The following is a 15,718-nucleotide window of genomic DNA, read 5'->3' on the forward strand; positions in this document are numbered from 1 at the left end:
AAAACTGCACATTTTTCTCTCAGCCCATAGCAAAATGTGTAGAATAGCAGGAAAATAACTTTAATACTGTAAGCATTTCTCTCAGCCACATGGCAAAGTGTGTAGAATTGCAGGAAATGTGTTTTTTTTTGTCTCTGCGGCCAACAGGAGGGGGGGGGCTCTAACATGTACAGTGCCTGATTTTGTACCCCATCATGTCAAAGTGCATTGTTTGGGGCAAATTCAACACAACACATCACTCTTCATATTTTGAAACATGATGGTATCTGCATCATGTTATGGGTATGCTTGTCAGTGGAAAGGACTTGGGAGTTTTTTGGGGGTTAAAAAGGAACGGAGTAGATCTAAGCACCCGCAAAATCCTAGAGGAAAACCTGGTTCAGTCTGATTTCCAACAAACACTGGGAGGGAGACAAATTCACCTTTCAGCAGGACAATAACCTGAAACGCAAGCTCAAATATATATGTGAGTTGCTTACCAAGACCAAATTGAATGTTCCTGAGTGGTCTAGTTACAGTTTTGACTTGGCTTGAAATTCTATGGCAAGACTTGACAATTTATTTTACTAGGCAAGTCAGTTAAGAACAAATTCTTATTTTCAATGACGGCCTAGCAACTGCCTGTTCAGGGGCAGAAGAACAGAAGAACACCTTGTCAGCTCAGGGATTTGAACTTGCAACCTTCTGGTTACTAGTCCAATGCTCTAACCACTAGGCTACCCTGCCAATAATGTCTGTCTAGCAATGATCAACAACTAACTTGACAGAGCTTGAAGAAAATGTTAAATAAGAATGTGCAAATATTGTACAAACCAGATGAGCAAAGCTCTTATAGTCTTACCCAGAAAGACTCACAGCTCTTATAGACTTACCCAGAAAGACTCACAGCTCATATAGACTTACCCAGAAAGACTCACAGGTCTTATAGACTTACCCAGAAAGACTCACAGCTGTGATCACTGCTAAAGGTGATTCTAACATGTATTGACTCAGGGGTGATAATACTTATGTAAATTAGATTTTTCTGTATTTCATTTTCAATACATTTGCAAAATGTTTCTAAAAACATGTTTTCACTTTGTCATTATGGAGTATTGTGAGTATATGGGTGAGAAAAAAAAGTGGAGTAAGTGAAGGGGTATGAATACTGTATGTTTGACGACTGCACCTGCGACCACACCCACGCCCACCACCTCAGCCCCATTTTGACCCAGAAAGAAACCTGTCATGACATTACAAGGTCATTAGAGAAGTCATTCCCTAATATCTCTGTGATTCACCCTCTCTCTGTAACTCAGGATACGAGTGTCTTCCTCTGTTTGTTTGTGTGTGTACCTGTGCGTGCAACTCCTCAACCTCAACACCCACATATTGTCTTCCCCTCATCGGATGTTAACACTGACCCACATTGGATCTGTCACTGTATCATAGCATGTATACAACGACAGACAGACAGACTGATCTTCCCACCCCTCTGATCTGACAAGACAGATAGGCTTCCCAGGCACATGGCCATGCCTAGAGGTGGGTGACATGATATATCAGTCATATGAGTGGTGTCTCCTAAAGACAAACACCCTACATAGCATTCCTGAAGGTAATGTTACTGTACATTTGGTAACTCCAATAAGGGCCTGTGGATTATCATTCATAAAGGTCTCTCTTGTTGAATTGAGGGGATTTTATAAAGTAGCAACTTCTCATTTGTGTAGAGGAAAGTGATCCGTGTATTTAATCTGACCATCCTCAATGCCTTTAAGCTAAGCCAAACCAAATCAAATCAAATTGTATTAGTCACATGCCTTGTAAATAACAGGTGTAGATTAACAGTGATATGCTTACTTACGGGCCCTTCCCAACAATGCAGAAATATATTTTTTGAAATAAATAATAACATAACAAATAAATACACAATGAGTAATGATAACTTACTGTAGCTATATATTGGGTACCAGTACCGAGTCGGTGTGCAAGGGTACGAGGTAATTGAGGTAGATATGTACATACTGTATAGGTAGGGATAAAGTGACTAGGCAACAGGATAGATAATAAACAGTAGCAGTAGTATTTGATGAGTCAAAAGAGTCAGTGCAAAAAGGCTGAATGCAGATAGTCAGGGTAACTATTTAGCAGTCCTGTGGCTTGATCAGGCCAACCACTGTCATGTCGTCAGCAAACTTAATGATGGTGTTGGACGCAGTAGTGGGTGAACACTACACCCACTACTGCCTCTCCCATCTCCTTATTGGTTTATAGAAGCAGGTACCCACGTGCCATCTCCTCATTGGTTATACCCACGTGGGTGACTGAAAGACGAAGGAGGTCGGTGGCGGTAATGCACCTAATTTATGAAAGTTGCCAATCGCAATATAAAGTTGAGAGAAGAAAAAGCCTGGAAGGAGGAGAAATGACTAGAAATGATTTGGTTGACCGTTTTATGTGTTTTAATTGTCGGAGTAGAGACCTTGTGCATTTCAGGTAAAATAGCAACTCAATGTTTATATCCCAGGACAAATTAGCTAGCTAGCAACGGCAAGCTAGCTAAATTGGACACATTAGCTAGCAACTGCAAGCTAGCTAAATTGCCATAAATGTTTAATGCTTTTCAACCTGTCCCCAAATTAATGTAATTGGTTCCCAGTTTGGGTTCCGTGTAATAGAGATTGCATCATCTGTGGATCTGCTGGGGCAGTATGCAAATTGGAGTGGGTCTAGTGTATCTGGGATAATGGTGTTGATGTGAGCCATAACCAGCCTTTCAAAGCATTTACGGGCTACAGATGTGAGTGCTACGGGGCGTTAGTCATTTAGGGAGGTTACCTTAGCGTTCTTGGGCACAGGCTCTATGTTGGTCTGCTTGAAACATGTAGGTATTACAGATTGGGTCAGGAAGAGGTTGAAAAAGTCAGTGAAGACATTTGCCAGCTGGTCAGCGCATGCTCTGAGTACCCGTCATGGTGAATGTTAACCTGTTTAAAGATCTTAATCACATCTGGGGCGGCAGGTAGTCTAGTGATTAAAACGGGTCACTAACCGAAACGTTGTAAGATTGAATCCCGAGCTGACAAGAAAAAAAATCAGTCGTTCTGCTCTTGAACAAGGCAGTTAACCCACAGTTCCTAGGCCTAGTTAAATAAATAAAATAAACATCGGCTACGGAGAGCAAGATCACACAGTCGTCCGGAACAGCTGGTGTTCTAATGCATGGTTCAGTGTTGCTTGCCTCGAAGCGAGCATAGAAGGCATTTAGCTTTTCTAGTAGACTTGCGTCACTGGGCAGCTCACGGCTGGGTTTCCCTTTGTATCCGTCAGAGCCGGCGTAGTATAATTTGATCTTAGTCCCGTATTGGCATTTTGACTGTTTGGTGGCTCGTCGCAGGTCGGATTAGTGCCCCGCTCCTTTAAAGCGGCAGCTCCATGGTTTCTCTTGACGATGCAGCTATTATTGAAGCCGGTGACTGATGTGGTAAACTCCTCAAAGTTATCGGATGAATCCAGTAACATATTCCAGTCTGTGCTAGCGAAACAGTCCTGTAGCTTAGCATCCGCTTCATCTGACCACTTCCTGTTTGAGTTTTTGCTCGTAAGCAGGAATCAGGAGGATAGAGTTATGGTCAGATTTGCCAAATTCTCCTAAACTAATCTAACCCTGAGCATAATCACATTTTTTTTGAGACTGGATTCAATGACGAGTATGAACTTGCAGCATGCATGCTATTGGGCTGTTGAAGTCACTACCAAACCCAATAAACTTTACAATCCAGTCCAATTCAATAAAATCAAATCTTAATCTGTCCCCTTAGGGCAATTGGTTCCTCTCTGCTGCCTCAGCTTTTTCAGTGTGAGTAATACAGGATCTCTAAACTGTATATAATATCAACATCCCAGTGATCCAACTCAGGCCAGGAGAATTACACTGGAATTACCTTCCTACTTTACTCTGTTTTCTGATGACAGCAAAAGAAACAACAGCGTAGTATTTGAAAACCCAGCAGAAAAAAACGTTCTTTGAAACAAATGTTATTTTAGGCAGACACTGTGACAATAGAAAGGGGGGACGGAGAGGGGGTAGGTCGGTGAGTTTGCGAAATCCATGCGAATCTCTGGGTGCCAGTGGAGTTCATGGGAGAAACGTGGCTTAGGTCTTCAGCCCTAAACCAGCAAACCTCCTGGCGCTAGAAACATTTAATACTCCGTCATTATGGGCTTTTTGACTGCACAAAACCACACACATGATTTCAGTTATGTGCATTAGCACTATATTTCATTTGTATGCAATGGATGTCTCGCTGGCCATGCTTAACAAACCTACCTCCATCTCCTGACAGACACCAAGGTCACTACCATTGGAGGTGAGCGAAACACGTCCTACTTCAAGGACCTCCCTGACCTCTTTTAACATGGTTTGCAAACTTGCCTCTCATTGGAAGACATTTACTTACACTCATTTGATAGGAGAGGAAAACATGGGGTCAGGATCTGAGTTCAGCCAACAACCTCCTCCTTTCCCTTTCTCATGACCTCTTGAACTTGGCTGCCTGTGCCCTGGCCCTGTGCCCTGGCAATGTGCTTCTGGCTCTGCCTCTCTCTGTGGCTCTACCTCTGGCTCTGCCTCTCTCTGTGACTCTACCCCTGAATCTGCCTCGCTCTGTGACTACCCCTGGCTCTGCCTCTCTCTGTGACTCTACCCCTGGCTCTGCCTCTCTCTGTGGCTCTACCCCTGGCTCTGCCTCTCTCTGTGACTCTACCCCTGGCTCTGCCTCTCTCTGTGGCTCTACCCCTGGCTCTGCCTCTCTCTGTGGCTCTACCCCTGGCTCTGCCTCTCTCTGTGACTCTACCCCTGGCTCTGCCTCTCTCTGTGGCTCTACCCCTGGCTCTGCCTCTCTCTGTGACTCTACCCCTGGCTCTGCCTCTCTCTGTGGCTCTACCCCTGGCTCTGCCTCTCTCTGTGACTCTACCCCTGGCTCTGCCTCTCTCTGTGGCTCTACCCCTGGCTCTGCCTCTCTCTGTGGCTCTACCCCTGGCTCTGCCTCTCTCTGTGACTCTACCCCTGGCTCTGCCTATCTCTGTGGCTCTACCCCTGGCTCTGCCTCTCTCTGTGACTCTACCCCTGGCTCTGCCTCTCTCTGTGGCTCTACCCCTGGCTCTGCCTCTCTCTGTGACTCTACCCCTGGCTCTGCCTCTCTCTGTGGCTCTACCCCTGGCTCTGCCTCTCTCTGTGACTCTACCCCTGGCTCTGCGACTCTACCCCTGGCTCTGTGACTCTACCCCTGGCTCTGCGACTCTACCCCTGGCTCTGTGACTCTACCCCTGGCTCTGCCTCTAGCTGTGGTCCTGTTCACCATGGTCCTGTTAGCTCCTCTCCCGGTCAGGGGTGCTTAATAATACACTGTGAGAACCTGTGTTTAGCTGTGGCTTTCCTGCTGTACCCTCAGCTATTTCCTCCAGCCCAGCAACCTGGACCAGTGGCCGATGGCAAAGCAAAGGTTTGGGTGCTATTCAGGTATGGTGTGTGTGTATGTGTGGTACTCCTCTGTGTTTTGCCATGAGCTGTTCTGGTCTCTACCAGAGGGGAGTGGGGCGGACCGAACCCAACGCTCTTTCACATGGAGACAAGCGCCTGAAGTTGGAAAGAGAAAGAGGGAGAGAGAACGAGAGAAAACAAATCTGTGTTAATTAGACCCACTAGTGTTCTTGTATGGTCTATTAGGGAGATTGTTTTGAGTGGACATATGAACACCTACCTCTATAACCACTAATACAATTTAAACAACTCACCAGCAGCCATTAACCCTTGTCCTAACCTTAGCTCATCAGTTCTGACAATATCACCCCTGTCCTTTCTACCATGGCCATATAGTGGCTATCTGATTATTAGCCCTCCCCAGGGCAACGTCTGAAGTAAGAGGTAAGAGGTTAGAGTTCAGAACTGGTGCCTAGTGTGTGTCAGACTGTGAAGTCACAGTGAGAAGAGAAGGTTCCAGCAAGTCTGGACTTCTCATAGCTATTTCAGTTTCAAAACAACCAACATGATTTCACTGGATTCGGGTTATTTTAAAACTCAAAGAATTGTTTGTTGTTTTAAAACGCAAAGATTTGAAATTAGAATGGTCAAATCCCGTGTAATAAGGAAGTGGCTGTGTATTTTCAGTTTGGGAGTTTTGGTCTGTGATATTTGTAACCTCTTCCCCAGTGTGCAACATTTCCCTCAATTGCTAATGCAGTAGTTTGCCTGTGATTTGATTAAGAAGTATAAAATTGATGTGTCATTTAAGGGTTTCATGCTAACCAGGTTCTTAGCTTGCAAACAGTTATGTGTACCCAAGGTATAATAGATGTGTGTCCTCAGTTTATTTATTCTGAGTCTAAATTATAGACAGAATTACAATTGCCTTGTAGAATGAAGTGTCACGACATGCAGAGTTGTGTATTGTCTGTCTCTCCCCTGTCTCCCACATCCTCTGTGGTAACAAGTTCATCCCTAGTCTGCCATTACGCACACACGCACACACACACACACACTTTGCAGAGGGCACACACACGTAGATGGACCACACACACACACACACTTTGCAGAGGGCACACACACGTAGACGGACCCCACCAAAGGTCTCATTCTCCTGTCTCCTGGCTTATTACATAGCAACCTCCTTAGCAACTAGAACTATACAGTGAACCCCCACTCCTTCAACACACACACACTCTCCATCCACATCTCAGTTCACATTGGTCAGTGGTTTAATCAAAACTAAACATTTGAAAAGGAGATTGGAGAAATATAAGTCTAAGTACGGATATTCCTGTTTTTTAGGCCAATATAGACTCCGTTTTTGGGCGGGTTTATGATTGGGTGAGTTGGGGTGAGCACAGCACATTATTAGAGCAGACAGTAATGGGTTGTGGGGGTAAACACAGTCAACTGGTGGGAGATACAAACATGGCAGCAGAACCACATTCACTGATTATTTACTAATGATGGTTCCCAGTATTAATGTTGCTGCTAAAGTTCCTACCGTGGGACACATTGTGTCAACACGCACAGGGCAGTGCCACGCCATGCCATGCCATGAATATGACTCCCATTAGGGTGTGGGTGTGTGGAGCAAGTGTGTGTGCCCTCTGAACGACCTCTGGTTGGGAAAAATTAGTTTTTAGTACCACACACATGCACGCGCCTGCACAAACACACCAAGAGAAATGCATCTCAGCTGAAGCATGCTGTGGGTCTGAGGGCTGCCCAGCCTCTAATTATCCCACTGACATAGTGCTGTCCATGTGTGTGGTAAACATAATCTCCTCTGTGATCCCAGCAGGACCTAAACACACAGTCTGCCTCTGCTTCACCAGGACCCCTGCATTACATCACTTCTTTCATCTGCCTCTTCATCTCTCCAATTTACTATTCCCTCACCCCATATCCCTGTTTCACCCCTCTCTCTATCACCCTGTTTCACCCCTCTCTCCATCTCCCTGTTTCATCCCTCTCTATCTCCCTGTTTCACCCCTCTCCATCTCCCTGTTTCATCCCTCTCTATCTCCCTGTTTCATCTCTCTCTATCTCCCTGTTTCATCCCTCTCCATCTCCCTGTTTCATCCCTCTATCTCCCTGTTTCACCCCTCTCTATCTCCCTTTTTCAGCCCTCTCCATCTCTCTGTTTCATCCCTTTCTATCTCCCTGTTTCATCCCTCTCTCCATCTCCCTGTTTCATCCCTCTCTATCTCCCTGTTTCATCCCTCTCTACATCTCACTGCTTAATCCCTCTCTATCTCCCTGTTTCATCCCTCTCTATCTCCCTGTTTCATCCCTCTCCATCTCTCTGTTTCATCCCTTTCTATCTCCCTGCTTCACCACTCTCTCCATCTCTCTGTTTCATCCCTTTCTATCTCCCTGTTTCACACCTCCATCTCCCTGTTTCATCCCTCTCTATCTCCCTGTTTCATCCCTCTCTATCTCAGTTTCACCCCTCTCTCCCCTCTCCATCTCCCTGTTTCATCCCTCTCTCTCCATCTCTGTTTCACCCCTCTCTATCTCCCTGTTTCACCCCTCTCTATCTCCCTGTTTCACCCCTCTCTATCTTCCTGTTTCACCCGTCTATCTCCCTGTTTCATCCCTCTCCATTTCCCTGTTTCATCCCTCTATCTCCCTGTTTCACCCCTCTCTATCTCCCTTTTTCAGCCCTCTCCATCTCTCTGTTTCATCCCTTTCTATCTCCCTGTTTCATCCCTCTCTCTATCTCCCTGTTTCATCCCTCTCTATCTCCCTGTTTCATCCCTCTCTCTATCTCCCTGTTTCATCCCTCTCTATCTCCCTGTTTCATCCCTCTCCATCTCTCTGTTTCATCCCTTTCTATCTCCCTGCTTCACCACTCTCTCCATCTCTCTGTTTCATCCCTTTCTATCTCCCTGTTTCACACCTCCATCTCCCTGTTTCATCCCTCTCTATCTCAGTTTCACCCCTCTCTCCCCTCTCCATCTCCCTGTTTCATCCCTCTCTCTCCATCTCTGTTTCACCCCTCTATCTCCCTGTTTCACCCCTCTCTATCTCCCTGTTTCACCCCTCTCTATCTTCCTGTTTCACCCGTCTATCTCCCTGTTTCATCCCTCTCTCTCCCTGTTTCATCCCTCTCTCTATCTCCCTGTTTCATCACTCTCTATCTCCCTGTTTCATCCCTCTCTATCTCCCTGTTTCATCCCTCTCCATCTCTCTGTTTCATCCCTTTCTATCTCCCTGCTTCACCACTCTCTCCATCTCTCTGTTTCATCCCTTTCTATCTCCCTGTTTCACACCTCCATCTCCCTGTTTCATCCCTCTCTATCTCAGTTTCACCCCTCTCTCCCCTCTCCATCTCCCTGTTTCATCCCTCTCTCTCCATCTCTGTTTCACCCCTCTATCTCCCTGTTTCACCCCTCTCTATCTCCCTGTTTCACCCCTCTCTATCTTCCTGTTTCACCCGTCTATCTCCCTGTTTCATCCCTCTCTCTCCCTGTTTCATCCCTCTCTCTATCTCCCTGCTTCACCACTCTCTCCATCTCCCTGTTTCACCCCTCTCTATCTCCATTTCATCCCTCTTCATCTCCCTGTTTCACCCCGCTCTATCTCCATTTCATCCCTCTCCATCTCCCTGTTTCATCCCTGTCTATCTCCCTGTTTCATCCCTCTCTATCTCCCTGTTTCACCCCTCTCTCCCCTCTCCATCTCCCTGTTTCATCCCTCTCTCTATCTCCCTGTTTCATCACTCCCTATCTCCCTGTTTCATCCCTCTCTATCTCCCTGTTTCACCCCTCTCATCCCTCTCCATCTCCGTTTCATCTCTCTATCTCCCTGTTTCTCCCTCTCTCTATCTCCCTCTCTATCTCCCTTTTTCAGCCCTCTCCATCTCTCTGTTTCATCCCTTTCTATCTCCCTGTTTCATCCCTCTCTCTATCTCCCTGCTTAATCCCTCTCTATCTCCCTGTTTCATCCCTCTACATCTCTCTGTTTCATCCCTTTCTATCTCCCTGTTTCATCCCTCTCTCCATCTCCCTGTTTCATCCCTCTCTATCTCCCTGTTTCATCCCTCTCTATCTCCCTGTTTCATCCCTCTCTCCATCTCACTGCTTAATCCCTCTCTATCTCCCTGTTTCATCCCTCTCTATCTCCCTGTTTCACCCCCCTCCATCTCACTGCTTAATCCCTTTCTATCTCCCTGTTTCATCCCGCTCTCCATCTCCCTGTTTCATCCCTCTCTATCTCCCTGTTTCATCCCTCTCTACATCTCACTGCTTAATCCCTCTCTATCTCCCTGTTTCATCCCTCTCTATCTCCCTGTTTCATCCCTCTCCATCTCTCTGTTTCATCCCTTTCTATCTCCCTGCTTCACCACTCTCTCCATCTCTCTGTTTCATCCCTTTCTATCTCCCTGTTTCACACCTCCATCTCCCTGTTTCATCCCTCTCTATCTCCCTGTTTCATCCCTCTCTATCTCAGTTTCACCCCTCTCTCCCCTCTCCATCTCCCTGTTTCATCCCTTTCTCTCCATCTCTGTTTCACCCCTCTCTATCTCCCTGTTTCACCCCTCTCTATCTCCCTGTTTCACCCCTCTCTATCTTCCTGTTTCACCCGTCTATCTCCCTGTTTCATCCCTCTCTCTATCTCCCTGTTTCATCCCTCTCCATCTCCCTGTTTCATCCCTCTATCTCCCTGTTTCACCCCTCTCTATCTCCCTTTTTCAGCCCTCTCCATCTCTCTGTTTCATCCCTTTCTATCTCCCTGTTTCATCCCTCTCTCTATCTCCCTGTTTCATCCCTCTCTATCTCCCTGTTTCATCCCTCTCTCTATCTCCCTGTTTCATCCCTCTCTATCTCCCTGTTTCATCCCTCTCCATCTCTCTGTTTCATCCCTTTCTATCTCCCTGCTTCACCACTCTCTCCATCTCTCTGTTTCATCCCTTTCTATCTCCCTGTTTCACACCTCCATCTCCCTGTTTCATCCCTCTCTATCTCAGTTTCACCCCTCTCTCCCCTCTCCATCTCCCTGTTTCATCCCTCTCTCTCCATCTCTGTTTCACCCCTCTATCTCCCTGTTTCACCCCTCTCTATCTCCCTGTTTCACCCCTCTCTATCTTCCTGTTTCACCCGTCTATCTCCCTGTTTCATCCCTCTCTCTCCCTGTTTCATCCCTCTCTCTATCTCCCTGTTTCATCACTCTCTATCTCCCTGTTTCATCCCTCTCTATCTCCCTGTTCACCCCTCTCTATCTCCCTGCTTCACCACTCTCTCCATCTCCCTGTTTCACCCCTCTCTATCTCCATTTCATCCCTCTTCATCTCCCTGTTTCACCCCGCTCTATCTCCATTTCATCCCTCTCCATCTCCCTGTTTCATCCCTGTCTATCTCCCTGTTTCATCCCTCTCTATCTCCCTGTTTCACCCCTCTCTCCCCTCTCCATCTCCCTGTTTCATCCCTCTCTCTATCTCCCTGTTTCATCACTCCCTATCTCCCTGTTTCATCCCTCTCTATCTCCCTGTTTCACCCCTCTCTCCCCTCTCCATCTCCCTGTTTCATCCCTCTCCATCTCCGTTTCATCTCTCTATCTCCCTGTTTCACCCCTCTTTATCTCCCTGTTTCATCCCTCTACATCTCTCTGTTTCATCCCTTTCTATCTCCCTGTTTCATCCCTCTCTCCATCTCCCTGTTTCATCCCTCTCTATCTCCCTGTTTCATCCCTCTCTATCTCCCTGTTTCATCCCTCTCTCCATCTCACTGCTTAATCCCTCTCTATCTCCCTGTTTCATCCCTCTCTATCTCCCTGTTTCACCCCCCTCCATCTCACTGCTTAATCCCTCTCTATCTCCCTGTTTCATCCCTCTCTAGCTCCCTGTTTCACCCCTCTCTATCTCCGTTTCATCCCTCTCCATCTCCGTTTCATCCCTCCCCATCTCCCTGCTTAATCCCTCTCTATCACCCTGTTTCATCCCTCTCCATCTCTCTGTTTCATCCCTTTCTATCTCCCTGTTTTATCCCTCTCTCCATCTCCCTGTTTCATCCCTCTCTATCTCCCTGTTTCATCCCTCTCTATCTCCCTGTTTCATCCCTCTCTATCTCCCTGTTTCATCCCTCTCTATCTCCCTGTTTCATCCCTCTCTCTATCTCCCTGTTTCATCCCTCTCTCTATCTCCCTGTTTCATCCCTCTCTCTATCTCCCTGTTTCATCCCTCTCTATCTCCCTGTTTCATCCCTCTCTACCCTCTGGTTTCCTGCCTGGGTGGATTGATGGTCACACTGTACTTCAACTGTAACGCTAACAATAGTGAACCCATTAGCTACAGCAGCTACAGCAAACATCAATCTAAACTACTGCCTGTCATCATGTGTTCCGTCAATTGTCATTACCTGACATATTACAAAAGCCTATGACAGAACTCCTGTTGCTCTGTGTGAACTGCGAGAGAGAAACAGAGAGAGAGAGAAAACAGAGAGAGACAGACCGGGAAAGACATGTGAGAGGTTGTAACTGACTGGAGGGATGTGAGGAGGCATGTTCTGCATGTTTGTAGATTTTTGGATGACCTCCTGTTTGCCGTTCATCTCCAAACCACATCTCTGTGGTGAAACATGAATTCCTACAATAGGATGTCTGGTGCCAGGCCAGTTCAAGTTCTAGCTCCACTGGAGCAGGCTGCCTGACAGAGCTGGGAGGAACAGCACTAAAGGCAGGATCAACAATGACATCAATGTTGGACGTCTCCAGTCATCTGAGGATCTCCCTCCCAAACCTAACCTCTCTTTCCTCTCTGTGGTCGATTCAAACACCACAGCCCCGGAGATATGAGACGACCGTGACGTGTGTGTAATGCACCAGGTTTGTGTGTGGGATGTACAGGGAATGTGAGGGTGCCTTGAAGTCATGGAAAAAGGTGAGGTGTTGAGGTGTTTCCCTTTTTGAAACAAAAACACATTTAGCACGCACAAACACACACACAAATACACACACACACACGCACAAACACACACACAAACACACACACACACGCACACGCACAAACACACACAGTCAGACATTGTGTCATATGGGCATACTGTGTAGGTAGATCAGAGGGACGCAACATACCGGTTGTTATTAGGTTATTAAGCAACACTCTCTATTCATCAGTAGTGAGTGTTCAGTGTTGACCCAAATCTCAACTGTCTCTATGTTTAGTTTCATACTGTGGAAAACAACCTGAGTGGACGTCAGCTGGGAGATGTTGTGCAGCGGCTCTGAGTCAATCTGAATTATTATCCCTCTTCTAAGATGGATCCATATCCCACTAGTTACCACGACCACCATGACCAATCTGCTGTTTTCAATCACTCTAGTCAAAACATGGGCTTCATGGTCAGGGGAAAACACGAGCAGGCCCACTTGACTTAGACATTTCCCCTCCGCCAAATGTCTTCTCTTCCTCTTCTCATCCCTTCATATATTTGGATAAACACTTCTCTTGTCGTTCCCTCCTTCTCACATAAAATGAGTCAGCTGCTCCTCTGACCAGACCTCTTATCTCCCTCTCTGTTTCCTTTCTCTCGTCTCTCCCTCTTTCCCCCTCGGTGTTGGCTGTTTGCTTTCCATTGTAACCAGGGTCAGGTCATGTCCGTCGAGATTTCCACTGCCCATTTCTATGCACAACTGCCCGGTCCACAAACTCAACACACACGCACTCACTGCCGTCACGAGCGTGGATGCACTCTGAACTCTGACGACTCCTAGCCACTCTGTAGGCTACTAAACAGTGTCCTGCGATCACTCCTCCTGGATAAACATATGCTCTCACTGATAGACATACGAACAGTGAGAAATGGTGAGCAGTATTCTCTTCATGTGTGGACAGATGAGTGATGACTCAGAGATCTCTCAGTGGGAGGTTTCATCTCTGCTCAGGATTAAAGACTTTCAGCACCAGGATACTCATGTCACTATGTATGACACCATCAATATTTTTTTAATAGAAACTAGATGACACTGTAAAAACAATAGAGAAGTTCCTCAAACGTGGCCCCAGCTGATCAAGGCTATGAAGCTGTTACACAAGAGAAGTGGTCTGTTTACCATAAAACCTTTAGAGGTCTTACATAGGGTAGATTTATTAAACACAGCAAGGATATGAACCTATTTGACTGGCAGAAAATGCCTCCAATGTGGTCTGCCACGTTATTCCTTTAGGTCATCCACAAACTCCCCAGATGTGCCTCTGAGTCCCCCAATTAACAAAACACCCACACATAATTATCAAGACAAAAAGTCTACCCACACAAGAAAAGGACAGTAGAAAAACAGTATTTTGTTGAACAGGGCGAGGGTAAACAGAGGCTTGGTGTAGAATAGATGATGTAGCTGGAGTTCCCCTCAGACACAAAGCCCTGAGCCTATGTCATGGATTCCACAAGCCTGACTCAAACACCCCTCCTTCTCCTCTCCAGTGGTCTCTCCCAACAACCCAGCCGTTTGTTGGTGTAGGGAGGGAAGTGATGTCAATGGGCTGTTGAATCATGTCCGACCCAGGGGGGGGATTCCAGGCTGGGGCCAAGCCGATCTGTCAGACCACACCAGTCACACCCTGATAACAAGTCGGATGTCAATTATATAAATAATGGAATACTAAGCACACACCTTAGAACAGGGATCATTATCTTTTTCTTGAGCGGATGGTCGGGGGGGGGGGGGGGGGTCTGAACTTTGCGGTTCCACTTCTTTTTTTACCTTTATTTAAGGTGAAAGTCAGTTAAGAACAAAATCTTATTTACAATGACATCCTGGGAACAGTGGGTTTACTGCCTTGTTCAGGGGCAGAGCGACAGACTTTTACCTTGTCAGCTCTGGGATTTGATCTAGCAACCTTTGGGTTACTGGCCCAACACTCTAACCACTAGACTACCTGTCGCCCCACCTGCACCCAGGCCCTGGGTCAGATGCCCAAACAAGAGTTCACACCCTAAAACATGAGGTGCTGACAGAAATTGATAAAGATAGAGAAGTCAGCAAGTCACACCCTATCCTCTTCACTGCAGTGTGATCTGTCACAGTCCATGCTCCTCGGACTGGCAGAGATCAGATATGTGCCTCACATTCCACAGCTCCTGTATCACAGCGATAAGCCTGCAATTAGAAAGACAGACACTAGCTACCATTCATCCCAGGCCTCTGGGGCAGTACAGTAAGCTGACAGGCCCTCAGCATTGTGCTGTAACACTAACGCCTAATTACAGACGTATCGATGGGAGGAAAACCATCTGTAATTACATACAGTACCAACAATGGCTGTCTGTGTGGCAGCACGGAGGAATAACCACACGCTGTAGCACAGTTGTTAGAAACAGAAGGGCTTGGTTAAGTGAGCACACGGTTTCCTTTCAGAACTAGAGATGAGCCGTTTAATGCGGTACTACTGTTGACTGTAGACACGATGAAACAAGTGACTGCTCGTTTGAATGGCGGTTCAGATAAAAAGCCCTCTGTCCAAAAGAACCCCAAAACACCTCGGCCAGGTGTCCGCAAGGCCAAAGGCAAGTCTTACAGAGAGTAAACTTGATTTGTGATACAACATTCGCTACATCAAACACATAAGAAAGGGTAGTACTAGGTAGGTAGTTAGGCAGAATCACATGAAAAAGCTTTATTGATACACAGCTTAAACAATGACAAATACAGTGCTTTGCCGTCAAGCTTAGAATGTGTGAAATATTTAGCGATGTCACTAGAAGGGGACAAATAGTAGTGTACTCACTGTTACAACTTCAATCATGAAATATCTTATTTGGCAAAATTATACAAAGAAGTAGGAAAAATACAGGATCCAGTAAACACAGTTTGCCTTCCACGGTGCAGGACAAGACGCTAGTAGAACTGCAACAACGACAGTAACAAAATAGACTTATCTGATAGTACATCTCATACTATGGAGTTCTCTCTGCGGACGCACATTCAGCTTTAAATAACACATTATAGCGGCAGGCAGCCAGGCGGCCTGTGAAGGAGCGCATTGGAATGTACAGTTACACTAAATACATTGATAGATACAGGAGGGCCCGACAGCGACCAGCTGTCTATATGTTTACAATCACAACTCAACAAATAAACATATTACAATCTTCCTCTGAAAAAAAATATGGATACTGTGTGTTATTGTACTGTGACATACAGTGCCTTGCGAAAGTATTCGGCCCCTTGAACTTTGCGACCTTTTGCCACATTTCAGGCTTC

Source organism: Oncorhynchus mykiss, chromosome 22 (assembly GCF_013265735.2).
Source record: "Oncorhynchus mykiss isolate Arlee chromosome 22, USDA_OmykA_1.1, whole genome shotgun sequence".
Taxonomy (NCBI): Eukaryota; Metazoa; Chordata; class Actinopteri; order Salmoniformes; family Salmonidae; genus Oncorhynchus; species Oncorhynchus mykiss.